General features: G+C 32.6%; 1 protein-coding gene across 8 annotated transcripts in view; it reads left to right on the forward strand.

The window, feature by feature from the left end:
• Positions 1 to 21,736, forward strand: part of LIPI (lipase I) — a 72,800-nt gene that overhangs the window by 986 nt on the left and 50,078 nt on the right. For all 8 annotated transcript variants that reach the window (XR_003426798.2, XM_027077534.2, XM_053220667.1 and 5 more), the window contains exon 2: positions 1,814 to 1,947. The gene's annotated coding sequence lies outside the window, so the exon portion shown is untranslated. The remainder of the gene's footprint in view (positions 1 to 1,813; positions 1,948 to 21,736) is intronic.

A 21,736-nucleotide genomic window follows, 5' to 3' on the forward strand; every position in this document is an offset into this window, starting at 1 on the left:
TTTGGCCTTTAGTTAGGAGTGGTGATAATTCATTTTGCATTGCACGCATTTACTTAGTTGGTGGACAAAAATGCCCTTCTTTTCTAATGAAAAGGAACACATCTTTGGAAACCTGATTTCTAATTGAACTGTGACATTATTTAATTTTATGATTTTATATAAGTAATTTCACTTTTAGGAATTCAAATTCTATTTCTTAAGGAATGTATTGAGCTAATGTAATTACAGTACTTCATTTAATATTTTCCTATACAAATAAATACAACATAATGTGTCAGTAACTTCAGCAGTCACCTTCTGTTGATATATCATAAGTATACAGGTCCTGTCTCCATTTTTCCTTTCCTCTGCCATCAACATTATTGTGGTAGGGTAGGAAGGGGTTAAAGAAACTAGCACATTGTAGTTATATAACAAATATGTGTTGATCAAATGAATGGATACCCGAAGATTTCTATTATGTATAATTCTATTGATTTTTAAAATTCATTTATCTCATAAATCTTATCCAAATGAACATATTTTTCGTTTCCCCTCAGTCACACTGATCTGGGAGCTGTTATCTTCAGGTTTCATTGTAAAATTTGCAGTGCCCATGTATATGATTGTGAATGATACAAAACTTTAGCTATATTTACAAATAGTTAATGATCATGTTGTCTTGCTATATTGAGGTTTGCATCATAGTTTTGAGGTTTGCATCATAGTTTTTTTTTCTTTTTTTAGAAATGTGTATGATTTTCATGTTCTTATCAATCCTCTTTTCTTTTGGCAGGACTAAGTTTATGGTGCTTGTATTTCTATGGTACTTTTTTTTACTGTTATAAGCTCTGGGGTGCCTGGGTGGCTCCGTTGGTTAAGTGTCTGACTCCTGATTTCTGCTCAGGTCATGATTGAGCCCCATATCATAGGCTCCGGCTGCTTGCTCTCTCTCTCTCTCTCTCCCTTTCCCTCTGCCCCTCCCCTGCTTGCTTGTATGGGTGTGCTCTCTCTTTGTCAAAATATATAAGCATTAAAAAAATTAATGTTATGAGCTTTGAAAGCTCGTGCAGTTAACTGTTCAGAATTTGACCTTAATATATGTCATTTTTCTAACGTAAGCTTACTGTACTTCCTAGCTTCTGTTGAATGAACACGTAGTAATAAACCTAGCAGTAGCTAAAAAATAATTCACTTATTTTTAATGTTTACTTATTTTTGAGAGAGAGAAAGAGAGTGAGCGCAGGGGAGGGGCAGAGAGCAAGGGGGGCCCAGGATCTGAAGTGGGCTCTGCTGACAGCAGCTAGCCTGACTCAGAGCCCAAACCCATGAACCATGAGATCATGACCTGAGCCAAAACCAAGAGTCAGCTGCTTAACCAACTGATCCACCCAGTTGCCTCAAAAAGCCACCTTCTTAATGGATTTTAAAAACTTCACTTTTTGCTTTTGCTTGGTTTAATTTTTTTTTTTTCAGAGAGGGAGAGAAAGTGATTTCATGACATAAGCCAAAGTCGGACACTCAACTGGTGCCCCCAAATATGATTCACTTTATTCTCAGCATTTCCTCAGCATTCTCAGCATTAGCCAAATATAAGTTTCAATGTGTTAAGTGCATGGTACACTATAAAGAATTAGCCTTTCTTAACTCCTATCAGGATGTTTTGTACCCCTAACTTTATGTATTCAAAAATGAAAACGTTTATATATAATAATATATGTAAAACTATAAGCTATGTATATAAATAAATAAGTGTATCTATTTACCTATCTATCTAAAACTAGAGCTTCTTTCTTCCCTTCTTTGCCCAACTGACTCTTACTCTCTTTGGCAGTTCAGCCCAGGCAGCATGTCCTGAAGGTCTTCCCTGAAGTCTGCACTCTAGATTAGCTGGCGGTCCTGCTGTGTGGTGCCATAGTTTCATAGATACGCCTTTTTCAAGCCCTCCTCACTGTGAATTGCTATAAGGTAAATAAATATATTTCAGTACTTAGGACAATCCCTGACATATCTGTGGATATATCATAAATAATTGTTGATATAGTAGAGTTTGAATAAACAAATGTCTCTACTTTGTATGTTCGACAACTACATTATACCTGGAAATTAGTAGATGCTTAGTAAAAGTTGGATAAATGAATGAATGAAAGGAGAAACTTGATAAATTAGTATTAAGGGACTCCAGTTAGTGGATGCTTTTTCTAAAATTGACCTCACTTTTGACTTCACTTATTTCCTACCTTCATTTTTTATTTATTCTGATTTTCTTAACTGTATCTGTCCCAAGCTTTTTTGTTTACTTGTATTAGATACTTACTATACATAATCTTACTATACATCTTACTATAAATCTTATTATAAATCTTACTATACATACTGTTTTGTAGCTTACCTTTTCTCCCCTTGTGCTATGTAACGGAGACTTTCTTTACCAATAAATAGTGATTTATACACATCATTAGTTTTAATCCACCGTATGTATCCAATTAGACTAATCCCCCACTATTAGACATTTACATTGTTTCCATTTTTTTTGCCATTAAAAAAATACTGATATTAACATCCTTGCTCATATGCCTTTGTGCACATACATTAGTAAAAAATTTATGTAGGAAAACATCTTGGATGTTTAATTGCTGAATCAAAGGGTAATAGCCATTAAGCATTTTGACACATATTGCTAAATTATACAAAAGATTGTGCCAAAATATATTCTGATAAACAATGACTACCCCATCTCAATATACACTACTCAGCTACCTATTATAATTACCTATAAACTGCCTGGAAGCCTGCCTGGTACACAGAGCTCAATCAATTTTATATCTTCATCCTCATCATCCTCATTATCACCTTTATAGTATTATTAATAATGTATCCATGTCTGTAAGCTTAAAATCATTTTTTATTTCTCAGGAGGACTAAAAAAAGCACAGAAATATTGTCTTACTAAATTATAGACATTTTATATAATATTTTGTTACTCCTCAGTATTATGCTATTTAATGCAATGGACATTCATCTGTTTTATCGCTATTGACAGTAAGTAAAAAATATGAAAACAGTATAATTTTTATATTTTGTTACTGCTATGTATTGTACTGTCTTAAATGCCAAGTTGAGATTTTCTTTTTTTTTTTTTTAATTTTTTTTTTAACGTTTTTATTTATTTTTGAGACAGAGAGAGACAGAGCCTGAACAGGGGAGGGGCAGAGAGAGAGGGAGACACAGAATCTGAAACAGGCTCCAGGCTCTGAGCTGTCAGCACAGAGCCGACGCGGGGCTTGAACTCATGGACCCTGAGATCATGACCTGAGCCAAAGTCGGACGCTTAACCGACCAAGCCACCCAGGCGCCCCCAAGTTGAGATTTTCAATATAAGCTCTTTAGAATGACAACGATGAAAATAATGTATAAGATTCATATTACAGTGTCACATCAAAAGCACAAAATAAAAGAAGTATATGTTAAATAGGAAAGGTTTATCTTTTAATTTAAGTATAAACTTGTTAATAATCTCTTTTAACATGTACAACAATTGCATTACATTTTTTCCCACATTTTGAAGAGATGTGGTTTATTTATATTTTTGTTAGAGAAGTACAGTTGTTACAGCTAAGTGATATTAAAGGACATAGGTTATTTGGTGGTCTCCAGTCAAATTATAGTAATGGCCCCCTTCTAAAAATGAAGTTTCACATAAACCCCCTAGAGATCAAACAATTGAAAATGATGATTTTTACATTTTTCACAGTTTTTAAATGAATATCTCATTTTGTTTGTGGATTCTTTGAAATATTTCCCTAGACTTCAGATTAGTTTCTGCTGATACTGTTCTTAAAGTATCTTTGCAAATTTACAGAAACTTAAATTTACAAAAAACAAATTTAATTTTTGAAATGATAATGCATGTACTGAAAATGGTTCTCTTTTTCCTGACCTACTAAAGTCTATTACTGGAAGGAAAATAAGGGGAAAAATAAACATGCGAAAAGAAACCTATAATAATTTAAAAAAAATGTTTGTTATATTAAAAACAAAAATATGTTTTTTTGATTTTCCAATTGTAGAACTCAAGAGACAAGCTAGCATTTTGAATTTTAAAATAGCCACTGAATTTGGGTTGCAAAATGATATAAACATGAAAAGGTCATATTTTATATCTGACAGCTTGATGGATATGGATTTTATTATTGATTTTATGGTATATGAAGACAGCTTGGTTTGTAATCAAAATGAACATAAACCACAACGTTTTCTGACTTTTTCCATTTCTAGCATTTTCTAACATCACATTTGCTCTAGGCTTTCAATAAACATATTCTTCCTGACCGCTTCTGAAATTCTGAGGTTAAGAGGAATAAGGAAAGATATAATTAGCTTTTTCTTTCCCTTCAATTCAACTTGTGCAGCTGTTTGTGACTTATTACAGAGTTTTGACTTAAAAATCCTCTTACAACCACAAGCCAGATGAGAGGGAAAAAAAAAAAAAAAAAAAAAAAAAACCAACCTACCTTACCTTTTAACAAACAGGGAGGAGCAAAAGATCAGGGATCTTTTCTGATAAAACCTACCAGACTCTGACAATCTTACAAAAGAGAAACCTTAATGAATTTCAGAATTTCTTTTGTGTTGAATGTCAGAGCTGCTTTTACTTTTACTGGATTCCAAATGAGAGTATACATTTTTCTTTGTTTGATGTGCTGGGCAAGATCTGGTAAGAACTTAATAATTTGATTTATCTTACCAAATTGTGTGTCAAATAATGAGTATAGTATTTTGATTCTGGGATAAAAAATTCTGTGACATCATGGTATGAAAGGAAATAGTATGACTGTGAATACTAACTATATCAAATGGTTAATTAGGAATAAAGTTTGCGTGTGTGTGTGTGTGTGTGTGTGTGTGTGTTTGGTAAATTTTATATTCTGTATTTTACTTAATTTCCAGTTAATAACTAAGTAAATAGAGAACAAATATTCAAGAGACAGAATAATTCAGTAATAGAGAAATTAAATCTATTTGAAAATCATGACTTGATAAACATCTTATTTCAATTTGAATGCTCAAATAATCTTACTTTTGAGGAAAATGTTTACATAGGTAAATTGTCAATTGCAAAACTAACAAGTAAACGTATACTACAACTTTTTTTTGTCCTATTATGCTCAAGTGTGACTAAAACCAAAATTAGTTTATAGTAATAAAGTAGAACTTTATTCTCCTGTTTTACAGATTTATGGTAATAAAGTTTACTAATGTTAGTAATATCATATATTTCTTTCTGGTAATAAAGTAGAAGTACTTGTTCTACTTTATGATAATGTTATAAATTTAAAATTCATGATGCATATAGATTTTTGTCCCTTGCAAAGGCAGATGATTTTGTTTTAAATTTTCTTTTAAAAAATTATTGAATGCATACTTGAATAACCTTAAAATATCACCTAGAAATTCAAATTATTTCTTGTTTCTTTTCAATTAGATATTTGAGTTTATCATAAATTCTAGAAATGTTTGAGTTTTATATTCAAATGCAGAATCTAAATGGTGCTAATATACAGTTTATTATATTTTTTCTCATTTAGATTTTTCTTGGTAGGCATTTTATATTTGTGTAATGCATGATAGTGCCACCTTAAATTGGAAATCAGAGAAATTTGAAGTCTAAGCCCCTAACTTTTATGTCATTTAGAGTTGGCATTATCTTAGTATCATAGTTTCTACTCCAACCTCATGTGGCAGACTTTCTAAGATTATTGTTTTGATTAGTAGTTAGGAATTACCTAATTTTTCAATTGGGAACCCTCAGATATAATTACTAAGTATGTTTCTGTCTCTGTTGACTGAAATAGAACAGAAGACCTTTTAGATATTAATAACAGTAAATAGAAAATAAGGTGAAAAATTCCTATATTCTCAAAATCATTTGTAACCCATGCAAACTCTTGTGCTCTCTGTCATTTTCCTTGAAATCCCACATGCCTAGGGAATTTTGTTGAATTTTCAGTAATTACTTTCATGTAAGTATGTTTTATTTAAACCATACATTCTCCTCCCTTCTCTGCTAGAGATTCTTATAGATGTCTCTTAGCATCTCCTCAATCCTCACACTCCTCAACATGAGAATCATTATATGGTTATATCTGCCTTCAACAAAGGAAAAACATTCTGAAAAATTGAGATTAGTCAAATGTTTTAAAAAAATTTTAATGGAAAAAATGGGAATGAAGAGATAGCTGAACAAACTGTACAGATATGTAGCGGTATGCATATATATTCAAATTATATGAATATACATTCTTGTTACAGTTTTTTGCTCATATAAGTCCTTAAACGGTAGTTGTAGTTGCTGCTATTATCATAGCAAGGGGCAGCAAATGTTTCTGAAGGGCTGGTTGATCAATATTTAAGGCTTTGAGGGCCATATGATTTCTGCTGCATCTATTCAGCTCTGTCATCATAATGTGAAAACTGCCATAGATAATTCGTAAATTAATGAGTATGGTTGTGTTCTAATAAAATTTATTATAGACACTAACATTTGAATTTATTGTAATTTTCACGTGTCACAAAATATTATATTATTTTTTTTCAACCATTTAAAAATGTAAAAACCTGCCTTATCTTGCCAGCCGGATTTGGCCTACTGGCCATACTTTGCCAATTCTCTTGTTCCGGTAATCTGGAAGAGATATTAAAGATAAATTAGGGGTTCATAGGGGGCTAAGTTAGGTAAGCACCTGACTCTCGATTTTGGCTCAGGTCATGATCTCATGGTTCGTAGGTTCTAGCCCTGCATCAGGTTCCCCTTTAAAATAAGGGGAACATGCAAGAACATGGAATTTGCAATTGAAAGACCCAGATTCAAGTCCTGGCAGCTTATAATCCCAGACAAATCACTTAGCTTCTGTGAACCTCAGTTTCCTCATTTTTAAATGGAAGTAAAAGTTATAATACTGTCTCACTGCATTGAAAAGCTTAAAGGAGATAAAGTACGATTTGGTCAGTTATAAATTAGGTTAGAATAATCCGCTGTTTTCTTCCCATATACCTTTTCTCTGTAATTGTCTCAGATTAACTTCCAGGTATAAGTCTTCATGTTATATCTACCTGTACACAGTTGTGGTAGACTTGTATGGACTACCTATATCAGAATCCCCTGGGTTATGCATTTTAAAATGCAGATTTACCTACCAAACCAGAATCTCTGGGGATGGGACCAGGAAACTACACTTTGAACAAACGTTCCCAGTCATTGTTAAAACCATGCTTGAGAATTCTTGGCCTCAAGACCTATCAGACATCAAGTTTATTTTGTGTGTGTGTAGTCAGCTTCATTTTTAACAACTTTCCAAATATTTGCACAGTTGGAAGAGTTGTGGATTGAGTATCTGGACTACTTATGACTTGTTAAATAAGTGTACATTTTCTAAATGTGCTTTGATTGCTTCAGAATCAGAAAATTAAGGATACTTTTACCTTTAATTTTGCTTTCTGCCTTTAGCCTTCCGAGATATTACAGTTCTACCTACAGTTTTGTGTCTTAACTGGCTCTATGACCATAAAAATCTCTGATTTTGTAGCTATAAAGTCAGTCTACTGTTTGGTACCTGATATTTTGCTAGCCCCCAAAGGTCTTCATTCTTTTTATTACACATGAGTATAATTAAGCTAGTGAACTTATGTTGCTCAACTGTTTACATAGTAACTTGTGCTGTGAATATGGTTATGCTTTTCAGATATCACTCATAAGTGTTCTGTTGCTTCTAATTGTGTGACCTTTCTTCATATATAAAATGAGGGAAAGGATAGCAAATACAAAAGCACCACAGTGCCCAACACAGAGTGAGTGCTAAATAACCATTAGCCATTATTACTATCATTGATGGTTTTGTTTATAGGTGTTAACAAATATGTTTTGTTTTCAGAAATGGGGAAAAGAGAAAAGAGGTTTTCATGGAGTCTTTTTAGGGTGAGTGTGGGATTTCCGAGGATTATCAAAGGAAGTAGCAGTAGACCTTTCCAGAATGTGTTGGGATTTTTGGCTTTCTTTGGCTGGGTTTTGAGGCTCCTCTGTTATTGGCTTGGTCAACACTGAAAGTTGCAAGGCAGACTAACTGGTCTTAGCAGCTTACTAAGTATGAAAATAGGTTTGGAATCAAAGAATGTTAGAATAATACAAGTCATAGGGAGCATTTGCTTCAACTCCTTGCATTTAAAGAAACCAAGACTCAGAGATGAGAAGATTTACTCAGAGTCACAAGAGATATTTGAGGAGGCTAGAGGCACTTGGGTCTCAGCTGCCCATGTCCAGGGCACTGTCCATGTTTCTGGACTCTGTCCATTTTGATCCCCTTGTCTTCATCACAGCCATTGTCACTGTAATGGAAATATATTTCAGAGATACAACTGAACAACTTAGAATGATTATCCTAATTCCACCATATGTCTTTGATATTTTTTAACAATTTTACTGCTTCTGGAATTGAAGTCTCAGAAGATTTTCAGAATTCTTTCTCAGTGTACCTCTGTTGAGATTACTAGAGTCATCATCTCCGTACATATTTGGCAATGGAATCTGATACTGTGCCCCTGCTACTGAATTTCTTACCACAATAGAATTACTTACTGTATTCTCTAGACCCTCAATTTGTTATTTTTCAAACAGGATTTAAAAAAATGATACTTGCCTTTCTGTTCTCGATATATTCATCCTTTTGCTGTTAACTTATTTTTGCTATTGTCATTATCAATTAATTGAAGCCTATTTAAATCATTTTTCATTAGTGTAAAATTAATGCATATTTTAGATCTAGAACATTTAGAAAATGGTGAAATACAAAAAAATAGAAAACACACATAAAAATACAGAAAAAACGACTCCAATATTGCCAACAACTAAGTTGTTTTATTTCCTATCAGTTCTATTATAATAAATATGTATGTGTGCACAAATGTGTATGTTTTTAGTATAATATATATATATATATATATAACAGATAAAACTTACAACTGTGTATTAACACACATGTATATATGGATTATATAAATTTTTTGATTGCTGCATACAGCCCCCATCATATGAATACACCATTAATTTATTTTTCTAGTCTCTCATTTCTGTGCATTTAGTTGATTCTCAAATATTCACTGTTAAAAATCCTGTAATATAAATTGATGTTATTAATGGGTATAATAAAAATGTGATAAGAAAATATTGTAATTTTTATTTGATTTTTAAGAAGATTAAGTACATTTTGATAACTTTATGAGCCATTTTCATATTTTATTTTATAAAATATTTGTTTATATCTTTCACTTGGTATTCAGGTGGGTATTCTTTTTCTTCATTTATACTTACTTGTAAGCATATCAATTCCTTTCCTACCTTACATTGAAAATATTTCCCTAGCTTATATATTTTGTCTTTTGGCTGGTATATAGTTTTTATGTACAGAAGTTTTAAATTTATGTGCTGTGAAATCTATTAGTCTCCTACTTTATAGTTTCTTTTGTTTTTATGCTAAAAATTCATTCCTCAAACTGAGGTCATGTACATATTAACTATATTTTTCTAGGTCATATAATTTAATTTTTACATGGCATTTTTAAATAGGACTAACATCAATTATCCTTGTCATTGTTTATTTAAAAATCCATTATCTTTGACCATGAATTGCCATAATTATTATGGGTAATATAGTTTATTTCTGGGTGTTCCCATTCAGTTTCATTAATCTGTATATCAATTCTTGATGCAGTTTCAGGGCCTCTTTTTAATTAGTTTATAATATAAACATAATTTTAATCATGCCCATTTATTATCTTTAAAATATCATTCATTTTCCTTGAGCATTTATCCCCTCCCTGGAAAGATCTCATTGAGACCTTAATTTAGAATCATATTACACATATAAATTTAATATGAGTAGAATTGATTTTGTGATTAATAGATCTTCCATTCTGGATCATGGTATATCTCAGTGTTTATTCAAATCTTTTATGTTCCTTTGTAATATTTTTAAGCTTTGTTTTTCTTTTAGGGGCACTGTATATTTCTCTTTCCCTTCTGGTCTTCTTTCCTTTTCTCTTTTTCCTCCTTTTCTTCATCCTTTCTTCTTTCTTCTCCTCTTTTCAAAGGGCTAGTTAACTTGCAAATCATAGGAACCTGGTTCAAACTAGCTAAGGAAAGAAGGAACTTTATTTATTTATTTATCTATCTATCTATTATTTATTTATTTATATTTAAATTTTGTTTAGTTAACATGTAATGCAATATTGGGTTCAGTTGTAGAGTTCAGTGATTCGGCACTTACATACAACGCCCAGTGCCCATCCCAACAAGTGCTCTCCTTAGTACCCATTACCCATCTGGTGCATCTCCCACCCACCTCCCTCTGTCAGCCCTCAGTTTTTTTCTCTATTGTTAAGAGTCTCTTGCGGTATGTTTCCCTCTCTCTCCACCCCCACAACTTCCCATATGTTCATATGTTTTGTGTCTTAAATTCCACATGTTAGTGAAATCATATGGATTTGTCTTTCTCTGATTGACTTATTTCACTTAGCATAATGCATTCTGGCTCTATCCACGTTGTTGCAAATGGCAAGATTTCATTCTTTTTGATGGTTTATATATATATATATATATATATATATATATATATATATGGAAGTAATTATGTCATATAACTGAAAAGTTTTGCATTAAATACCACTGGATCCAAGTACTGAAAAAAAAAACAAAGATTGCCGTCTGTAGCTTCAGGATTTATTTCCTTATAGCTTGAAATCTGGAAAGAAAGCCACTTTCTCTCCCGTGGTCTATATCAACCTACCCCAAAGGGTCCTGAATGGACCTGTTTGGATTTTACATTCCCCTGTGGTCTAATCTTGGGTCTAGGTTGATTGGGTATTCAAATTGGTCTAGGATGAAGGGAGAGCATATCTTTATGGTTAGCTCCAAAAATTCACTTACTGTGGGGGAAGTGTTGAAAAAGAAAAGCTGGAGAACTGTAAATATAAAATATATTTGCAGAAATTATTAATATTTATATTTTTGTGGGTTTTAATAATTTTATTATATTTTATATTGACTATTGCTAATATGAGCCAAGGCTAATGATTTTTATATATTTATATATCTGTTTTTAAATATTTATTATTTAAAAATTTTTCAAGGTTATTTATTTTTGAGAGAGAGACAGAGAGTAAGTGGGGGGAGGGGCATAGACAGAGGGAGAGAGAGAATCCCACGCAGGCTCTGAACTGTCAGCACAGAGCCCAGTGTGGGGCTTGATTTTGCAAACCACAAAATTATGACCTGAGCTGAAACCAAAAGTCAGAGGCTTAAGCAACTGAGCCACCCAGGTGCCCATTTAGTTTTATTTATTTTTTGGGAAAGAAAGACACGCACAGAGTGAGCAGGAGAGGGGCAGAGAGAGAGGAGACACAGAATGTGAAGCAGGCTCCAGGCTCTGATCTGTCAGCACAGAACCTGAAACAGGGCTTGAACCCATGAACTGTGATATCATGACCTGAGCCAATGTCGGAGGCTTAACCAACTGAGCCACCCAGGTGCCTCTTTTATATGTGTATATTAAAACTTCCCCTTGGATTAATTTTTTGAGTTCCTGTTTTCATATTTTTAATAGAATATATCACATTAAGCAAGTTATGTCTGTACCCAATGATTATATTTCTTTTCTTACATATATTTTTTGCTGGGGGGCCTTGAATTTTTTTATTTTTTGAATTTTTTAAAAATAGTTCATTGTAAAATTGGCTTATATACAACACCCAGTGCTCATTCCAACAAGCACCCTCCTCAGTGCCCATCACCCATGTCCCCTCTCTGCCCCTCCCCGTCAACCATCAGTTTGTTCTCTGTATTTAAGGGTCTCATGTGGTTTGACTCTAGCTACTAGCTATCATAGGGTAGTTCTATTTTTAATTTTTTGAGGAACCTCTACACTGTTTTCCAGAGCAGCTGCACCAGTTTGCATTCCCACCAACAGTGCAAGAGGGTTTCCTTTTATCCACCTTCTCACCAGCATCTGTAGTTTCCTGATTTGTTCATTTTAGCCACTGAGCTGTGTGAGGTGGTATCTCAGTGTGGCTTTGATTTGTATTTCCCTGATGAGTGACGTTGAGCATCTTTTCATGTGTCTGTTGGCCATCTGGATGTCTTCTTTGGAAAAGTGTCTATTCATGTTCTCTGCCCATTTCTTCACTGGATTATTTGTCTTTCAGGTGTTGAGTTTGGTTCTTTTTCTTATATTGTTGCTGAGTTAGACAGAAGAATGTATGACAGCAGATGTTTTATATTTTTTTAATTTTAATGGAAATAATGTCACTAATGTTTCATCACTAATATGACAATCGTTATTGGCATGTAATAGGTAATATTTTGTCATTTTAATAAAATACACTTCTATTTTTAATTTATATAATATAGTATTAACTCTTGTTCTAGTTTTATGCTGTGGACTGTGCTATGGACTGTATATGCTTGTGAGTGTGTTATTTGGGAATTTTGCCTTTAATTGTTACATGAGTTGTAGTAATTTATAGCTCCTGTATCTATCTATGTGGATATTTGCCCTATTTTTGTTATGCTTGATATTAGAGATATTCTAGCTTCTAAAAATGATTAAGTTTTATGATTTTCTCTGTTTTGTAAAAAAATTAGAACTTTACTATAAGTTTTTTTTTAACTGTATTGAGGTATAACTTATATATGCTAAAATGTACTCATTTAAGAGTATACTTTGATGAGTTTTTAAAAATATGTGCACCACATTTTACATGGCATGTAACAGTCTTATCAAAAAATAAAATATTTATTGAATTACCAAAAGTTAGCTCTTTGCAAGTAACCCCCTCTCCTTGTCTGGTTTTAAACAAATCTGACCTGCTTTCTGATTCTAGATTAAATATCCCTTTTCAAGAATTTCATAAAAATGGGATTAAACAACATGTACTTTTCTTTGTGGAACATTTTGTTCAATATCATGTTTTTGAGTCTTATCAAAGTGGTTGCATGTATGGGCAGCTTATTCCTTTTTATTGCTGGGTAGTGTTACATGGTATAATTATGCCACAATTTGTATATCTATACTCCTTTTATTGACATGCAGGTTTTTTCCAGTTTGGGGTCCTTATGAAAAAACGTCTATGAGCTTGTACATGTTGTGGACAAATGCTTTTATTTCTCAGAGGTAAACAATTGAAACTGATTTTTTAGGGTCATAAAAGTATATACTTAATATTTTGAGAAATTGCTAAATGGTTTTCCAAAATATATCATTTTGTTACTTCCCTTAGCAATGAAGGATGCTTCAAGTTGCCCTACATCCTCACCTATACTTGGTTCTGTCAATATTTTTTTTTTAAGTTTATTTTTGATACAGAAAGAGAGAAACTACGCACCAGTGGGAGAGGGACAGAGAGGGAGAGAGAGAAAATCCTGATGCGGGGCTTGATCTCTCCAAGTGAGAGATCATGACCTGAGCCGACATCAGGAGTTGGATGAACCAGCTGGGTGCCCCTCCGTCTTTTTAATTTTAGCCTTTCTAGTGGGTGTGTAGTGATATTATTATTTTAATTTAACTTACATTTTACTGGTGACTAGTGATGTTGAGCATGGATCTTAGGCCATTATACCATCTTTTGTTAAGTGTCTTCAATTATTTTGACAATTCTGAAAAATTGAGTTTGTGTGTTTAACATATATGTGTATATAAACACTCAGATTCCCTCCACCCCACCATATTCTGGATACAGATGATTTTCAGGTGTTCATATTACAAGCCTACATATTCACATTCTTAACGATGAGTGTCTTTTCAGGAACAGATATGTTTCATCACCTTTTTCTTTTATGTTTCACACTCACTGTAATCTTGTCTGAGAAATATTTGCTTACTTCAAGATCATTAATATTTTCTCTCAATATTACAGACATATAGCCTGCTGCCTGCCAGAGAATGAAGCTGAATCAAAGCACGTAGAGTTGAGAGAATGAAAAGAGGAAAAGATGAGTCTCTTTCACTCTAGAGCTAGTTTAGCTCTCTTAAAACCAAATGTGACCTTTCTAGGGTCTCTGTTGAATGTCCATGATGTTCCTTAGGGTCTTTCTACTCTGGCTAGCCAGGGCTTCATTGTCTCCCAGAGCATTGTGACCTCTGGAACTGTTCAGTTTACAGCTCTTTGTGGAGTTTCACACTATGCATGCATAGGTCTGTATACAGCAACCGATTCTTGGGGACCCCTCTGCAGATTTCAAGCCTCTGCCTCTTTAGAGCCACTTCTTTTGCAGCATATAATCTAGAAATTCTAGTTGTTTTACTCTCCTCAAACCCTGATCTTTCTCCCCAACTTGGTAACATCATCATGCTCTCCTTGGGTCCAAACTTCCTGCACTAAGGGAGACTATCTCTGGGCAGGAAGCTACTAGATTATAGTGTTCACATAATTTGTTTCCTTTCTTTTAGAGATCACAGTTCTGTGCTTTTTGTTGTCCAGTGTCTAAAGTTTCATATACACATTTTATCCACTGTTCGAGTTGTTTACAGAAGTAAGAGAAGTATGGAATCTGATATATTTCATGACAGGAATTGGATTCTAGAAGGTTTTGTTTTAATTGTGGTAAAACACATATAAAAATCACCATTTTAATAATTTTTACAGTTCAGTGGCATTAAGTACACTCACATTTTGTGCAACCATTGCCACTATCCATCGCCGGAATGTTTTCATCTTTCCAAACTGAAACTCTATACCTATAAAAAACATAGTTCCCCATTTTCCTCTCCTTCCCAGCCCCTGGCAACCACTATTCTATTTTATGTCTCTCTATATTGACTACTTTAGGTACTCATGTAAGTGTAATCATGCAGTATTTGTATTTTTGTGACTGGCTTATTTCACTTAGTATAATGTCTTCAGAGTTCTCCCGTGTTGTAGCACATGTCAGAATTTACTTTCATTTTAAGGCTGAATAATATTTTATTGTATGTGTATACCAGATTTTGTTTATACATTGATCTATTGATGGATGCTTGGATTGCTTCCACCTTTTGGTTATTATAAATAATGTTTCTATGAACATGGGGGTATAAATATCTCTTTGAGTCTCTGCTTTCAGTTCTTTTAGGTATATACCCAGAAGTGGAGTTTCTAGATTATATTGTTATTTTATTTTTAATTTTTTAAGAAACCACCATACCATTTTCCATTCCCATCAGCAATGGGCAGCATTCCTATTTTTCCACATTCTTGCCAACAATTGTTATTTTGTGTTTCTTGATAGTAGCTACTTCTTTTACCTTCAGATTCTAATGGAATTGAAGTGGTATCTCATTATGGTTTTGATTTGCATTTCTCTAATGATTAGTGAGATTGAGCATTTTTTCATGTGCTTATTAGCCATTTGTATATCTTATCTATATGTCCATTCAAATCTTTTGCCAGTTTTTTATTGGTTGTTTGTTGTTATTGAATTATGGGAGTTCTTTATGTATTCTGAATATAAATCCCTTATCAGATATATGATTGTTAAACATTTTCTCCCATTCCCTGGATTGCCTTTTCACTCTATTTATAATGTCCTTCAATGCACAAAAGTTTTTAATTTTGATGAAGTACATTTCATCCTTTTTTCTTTTATTGTCTGTGCTGTTTTTGGTGATTCTCAAAAAGTAATTTTGAGACCCAAAGTCTTGAGGTTTTCTCTTGTATTTTCTTCTAAGAGTTTTATGGTTTTAGTTCTATTATGTCCTTCTTTATCTCTTGTAAGAATTTTTAACTTAGAGTCTATTTTCTCTGGTAGAAGTATAGATGTCCCAATCTCTGTTCTTTTCTTATCCCAAACTTTATTGAGGAATAATTGACAAATATACTTGTGTATATTTAAATTGTACGATGTGGTGATTTGATACACATATGCATTGTAGAATGATTACCAAGATCAAGATAATTAATACATCCATCACCTCTCAAAATTAACACTTTTCCTGTGCATGATGAGAATGCTTAAGATTTACTCTCAGCAACTTTCAGGTATGCAATATTATATTATTACATAATCAAATATACAGTATTGTATTATTAACTATAGTCACCTGATGCATACTAGATCCTAAGAACTTATTTATCTTGTAACTGGAAGTTACTGTACCTCCCCATTTACCAGTCCCAAGCCTCTGGTGACCACCATTTTATTATCTGTTAATATGAAATTGTTTTTTTTGTTTTTTGTTTTTGTTTTTAGATTCCATTTATCGTTGATATTATATAGCATTTGTTTTTCTCTGGCTTATTTCACTTAGCATAATGCCATCTAGTTTTATCTACTGTTCCAAATGACAGGATTTACTTTTTTATGGTTGAATAAATTCTATTATGTATATATACTACATTTTTAAAATCCATTCATTCGCTTAAGGAAATTTAGGTTGTTTCCATGTCTTGATTATTGTGAATTATGCTGCAGTGAACAACATGAGTGTGGAGATATCTCTTCATATCCCTGCTCTCTTTCAGTTACTTTTTGCATTGAGTATCTTGTTTGCATCCTAACACTTTCAACCTATGAATGTCTTTAAAGTGAGTCTCTTGTAGACAGCATACACTTGGATGTTGTTGTTTTTTATCCACTCTTTCAATCTATTTCTTTTTATTAAGTGGTTTAATCCATTTACATTTAAAGTTATTACTGATAGGAAGCACTTATTTTTTCCCATTTTCTTATTTGTTTTTTATATGTCTTAGAGCTCATTTTTGTCTTTCATTTCCTCCATTACTGTCTTGTATTTAATTTTTTTTTTTTAGTGACACATTATGATTCCCTTCTCATTTTCTTTTGTATATGTTCTATAGATTATTTTCTTTTTGGTTATCATAGGGATTACTTGTAACATCCTAAAGTTATGACAATCTATTTTAAATTGATAGTAAGTTAACTTCAAGAAAATAAAGACCTCAATAAAAAACAACTTTTACATAAACAACTACTCCTTTATAGCTCTGCTTTCCTCATTTCAGTTATTGATGGCACAAATGTTATATTTATATTGCATACCATTAACATAGATTTATAATTGTATTTATGCATTTGCCTTTTATAATCTGTAGAAAATAAAAAGTAAGAGTTATAAATCAAAATTAAAAAATATTTTTTGTATTTGTTTATACATTTGTCCTTTCCAGAGCTCTTTATGTTTTCATATGCCTTTAAGTTATTGTCTAATGCACTTTCATTTCAACTTGAAGGCTCCCATTGTTATTTCATGTAGAGCCAAGTCTATGGCAGTGAACTCCCTCAGCTTTTGTTTGTCTAGGGATGTCTTAACTTAGCTCTCATTTTTTTAAGGGCAGTTTTGCTGGATATAGAATTCTAGGTTGAAAGTTTTTCTCTTTCATCACTTTAAATATATGTCATCTCACTGCCTTCTGGACTACAAAGTTTCTGCTGAGAAATATGACAGTATTATTGGGAATTCTGATAAGTTTTTGATATATAGAACTTTATTTTTCTATTCCTAACATCTATCATAATTCAGTTCAATGTTTTTTAGGAGTTTTACTGTATACTAATGTAACATTTTATTATCTTTTAAAGACGTTTGTTTTTATTTTCTGTACCTGATATTAATATTACCAATGGAATCAATTATATCATGTCACAGTAAAGCCAAACACCATGAAACAAAACAAAACCCCAGGCCCTCAGTAGCATTTGGCTTAAAGCAGCATTAGTCACACTTGTGGAGTCAGGTGGGGATTTTGTGGTTAGGTAGTACTGCTCTTCTGTTGGGTTCACTTGCATGTTTTGCTTTTGACTGGCTGTCAGTCGCCTGGGGTGACCAGCTGGGAACTTGGTGAGCTGGGCTCTTCTACACCTCTTTCTTTTCTTCTAACAGGCCAGACCAGGGATATTCTCATGGTGATGGCGAAAGTAGGAGAGGCCAACCCTGCAAAGTAGAAGCCCATTTTAAGTTTCTGCTTGTATTATATATATCAAGATCCTATTTTCCATGGCAAGGAAAGGGGGATGAATTGGAGCCACCCTTATAATCTAGTATACCAAACAGCTTTCCTTTTATTTTGTGTAGAATATACCTTCCCATTTATTTAAAATTTCTGTTACTTCTTTTAAATAACTTATAGCTAAGTGTCATTTTTTAATGAAAACTGAAGATTCTTTGTTTTTGAATAGGCAATCTTTATAAAGTTATGTAAGTTTGTATATATCATATATTTTTTTCTCTAGTATAATTGTATTATTTTGTTTCATGGATTTAACTTTCTATATTTCTTTTTTTCATTTTTTCTTATCTTATGTATATATACATTGCTGTACTTCTATGTTTTTAGTGTGTACAAAGTTACATGTACTGTTTTACATAGTACAGGGTTTAACATTTCAGGTTTCAATATCTTTTTAAAGCCACATTTAACTATATATTAAAATTAAAAATAACTGATATCTTTTGAATCCCCCAGTTAAAGGATTTTGTCCACACCTACTTTGTTGATACTACTTTTAACTGAATTTCCCATCTTATTAGTATATTGACTTGTCTTAATATTTAAATATTCTCATCAAACATTCAAATAAAAATGCCTTTTGATATTGCATTTGTTTTACCCAGTTTTTAATATTTACACTTATATTGGTGTCTAACCTATTTCTATGCTCACTTTCAATCTTTTTATACTGTGAGTTTCTGTGGATCTTGTCTTCATTAAATATAGCACTTATTTAACAATGATGATGTCGGGAACTGTACTGTGTCATTTGTGAGTGGTGCACTTAAGGGAGGATATAAAATTCTTAGGCCACAAACTTTTCCACTTATAACCTTCATTCATTACACTTTTATCTGTCTAATGTATTGCTTCGGAAGGCAAATCTGAAGTCATCAAGACTTCGTTTCTCTATTATTTTTAACATGGATTTTCTGCCTTGATGTTTTTAGGATATTTTTCTCTTTCATCAAAACCCAAACCAGTTTCTAGGAAGTCTCTTGATGAGTCTAATTAACTGATTTTCTCTAGATTGTGTTGAGTCTTTCAGTTTGCACACCCTGGTGTGCAATTATTTCCTTAGTTATTGTAACTGCTACCCTCTCCCTCTCCAATTATTTCCCGTTCCAGGAAAACGATGATTTTTAACTTGAATCATCATTTCCTGTCCCCTATCTTTGTTTCTCCTCCTCATTGAAATCTTTCTTCCTTCATTTCTTACTGTCAGGTGGGTGTTCCATGTTTTCTCATGTGTAACATGAATTTTTATCCTGCAATTGCATTTTTGTCTTTCCTTGAATTGCAGTATCTCATTATTCCACTTTTAATTTTGTCCTATTATTTTTTTTTACCTCAATAAATTTTCTCTTAATGGCCTCCTGTTTTTTGAGACATGATTTTTCTTGTACTGTAATGAGAGTGCTATAGAATTTTCTGCAGTTACTTCAACATTTGGCAATAGATAATAGATTTCTCTGTAGATTGTTTCAGGTTTTTCTGTCCCTTACTTTATCACAGGGGTCCTTCTGTTTATTCCTCATTACTCATTCCAGGGCCAGGTAAAATCTACACTGGTTTGGAGTGGACCAGCAGTGTGGATATATTGATTGCATATGGCCCTCTCAGAGTTTCAGCTGATGGAAACATTTCAGATGGTGGAAAAATGGATGTACACAATTCCCTATGCAATTTGTATAGTGTAGCAAGCAGTGATATTGCACTGTGATTTGATTTATTTCTCCTTTCCACTTCCTCATTCTCTAGCACTTAGAACAAATGAAGTTTGTTTCAAACTTTTTCACTTGTCTAAGTATCTCTTAGCTGTTAACCTGGGAATTAATTGTGGTTCTTGCTTTTCCTTCACTCCCTTCCTCCTTCATCTTCTGAATAATTGTGACAGTATCACATATATACTCTCTGAACTAGAAGGTAGATTGTAATTAGTGCATATTATTATGGATTTATCAAACATCTATTATACGTCTATAGTTTTAAATATATATAACATATATATAACATATATATATAACATATATATAACATATATATATAACATATATATATACACACACACACACACACACACACACACACATATATATTATATGTATGTAGCTTACTTAATCACATTATTGTTTCTGGACACTTAAATCGCTTCTATTTCTCCAGTGCTAAAATAATATACATTAGTTGATTTTATATGTTTAAATGACTATTTTCTTGGGATAAATTTTTAGAAGTAGAATTACTGACATGAAGGATATTAACGATTTTGTGAATTTTTGATATATGCTGGCAAATTGTTTCCCAAATCTTTTAACAAGTAAAACTTCCAGAAACAGTACAATCATATGCTCTCATAAAAAAAATTGAGGGGTGCCTGGGTGGCTCAGTCAGTTGATCAGACTCTTGATTTTGGCTCAGGTCATAGATCCCAGGGTCCTGATATCAGCCCCCTGTTGGGCTCCACGCTGAGTGTGAAGCCAGCTTAAGATTCTCTCTCTCTCTCCTTCTGCCCCTTTCTCCCACTCACATGCTCTCTCTCTTTTTAGAAATAAAAAAAATGGGATTACATGCTTACTTTGAAAGAAATTACAATTCTGAGAACCTATGGAAAAGAAAATTAAAAAAGCAGCCATTGTTTCACTGCCTAGCTATGATTCTTGCTATTGATTTGGCTTAGATATTTTATTTTCTTCCCTACTTCCTTGTAGGATAGATGGATGGATAGATAGGTAGATAGGTACATAAGGTAGATAGATAGGCAGACATATAGGATGCATGCATTGATAAAAATACTATAAGATGACAGGGTGCCTGGGTGGCTAAGTTGGTTAAGTGTCTGACTCTTGATTTTAACTCAGATCATGATCTCATGGTTTGTGTGTTCAAGCCCAACATCAGGCTCTGTGCTGACAGTATGGGCCCTGCTTAAGATTCTCTTTGTTTCTTTTTCTCTCTATGTCTCTGTTCCACTTGTCCTCTTGTCCCCTCAACATGAATAAATAAACTTAAAAAAAGTAGAAAATACTAAATGATGATATTTAAGTTGTTTTAAATTTTTGTACAGTTATGCATAAACCTGTTATTAATGTCTTATATTTAATACAAATTGTTTATTTCATTAATATAAATCCTAGAAGGAAAGTGAGGAAGAATACATATTTTTAAGATTATGAATATGTACCACATAATTTCAATTTCAAAAGGAAAGGATGTTATACCAATTTATACTCTTAGCATTCATTTATATAATTATGTGTCAAATTTACCTTCACAAGTATTAAGTATTAATATGATTTTCTTCATTTTCTTTAATTTGATAGGAAGAAATTTATACCATATTGTTTTGATTTTTTATTTGATCGCTAATTAGATAAAATATATTTTTGAATGATTATTATTCACATGTAAGTATTCTTCTGCAGAATTTCTTTTAAAGCTCACAATCAATTTATGTACTTTTACTGGTGTGAATAATACTTTCGTTACTAACAATATTAATGATTTTAGTCACACCATTGCTGTTTTGTACAGATAAAAAATAATTTTTTTAACCAACCATATTTCTTTCTATATTTTATTTTAAAATTTTGAATGCTTCTTGTTCAAAAAGTCTTTATATAATCAACAAATTAATCATTGTAGTTGCTCAGGATATTATGTTGAAATACTAGTGAAATAAAATCCTTCCCACCCTTCAGGTTCAATTCTGTTCTTTTTAACA

This window comes from Acinonyx jubatus, chromosome C2, assembly GCF_027475565.1.
Source record: "Acinonyx jubatus isolate Ajub_Pintada_27869175 chromosome C2, VMU_Ajub_asm_v1.0, whole genome shotgun sequence".
In the NCBI taxonomy this organism is placed as follows: domain Eukaryota; kingdom Metazoa; phylum Chordata; class Mammalia; order Carnivora; family Felidae; genus Acinonyx; species Acinonyx jubatus.